Source organism: Octopus bimaculoides, chromosome 11 (assembly GCF_001194135.2).
Source record: "Octopus bimaculoides isolate UCB-OBI-ISO-001 chromosome 11, ASM119413v2, whole genome shotgun sequence".
NCBI lineage: Eukaryota > Metazoa > Mollusca > Cephalopoda > Octopoda > Octopodidae > Octopus > Octopus bimaculoides.
Genome location: NC_068991.1, coordinates 37,890,607 through 37,891,195, shown reverse-complemented (window position 1 = coordinate 37,891,195; position 589 = coordinate 37,890,607).

The following is a 589-nucleotide window of genomic DNA, read 5'->3' as shown; positions in this document are numbered from 1 at the left end:
CACACACACACACACACACACACACACACACACACACACACACACACACACACACACACACACACAACATATATACATTTACGTATATACATTTGTGTATATATATATACACATTGATATATATATATGTATGTATGTATGTATATATATATATATATATTATATGTGAGTGGTATTGGTATCTAGAAGACCCTAAGAGTGGCAGGTAACGCTAAGTAAGTGCTATGGACTGACCGTAGTTAAACTCTTGGTTCGATAGTGATACGAGTGAGGAGGCCAATGTGGGTCTTGTATTAGCATGCATATATATATTTTAGATAAACTGAGATAACAAATCTAAGGGTGTGAGGAGTTTTCAAGACATGTATAATGAAAGTGATATGGTTATAGTCTTACAGCTGTTTCTGGGATATTATGGATATCCCTTCATCACATCGTCTCTGATGAAGGGATATCCATAATATCCCAGAAACAGCTGTAAGACTGTATTTATATCCTTTTCATTATAAATATCGTGGAAACTCCTCACAGCCTTGGCTTTATTATCTCATTTTGTCTATTATATATATATATATATATATATATATAT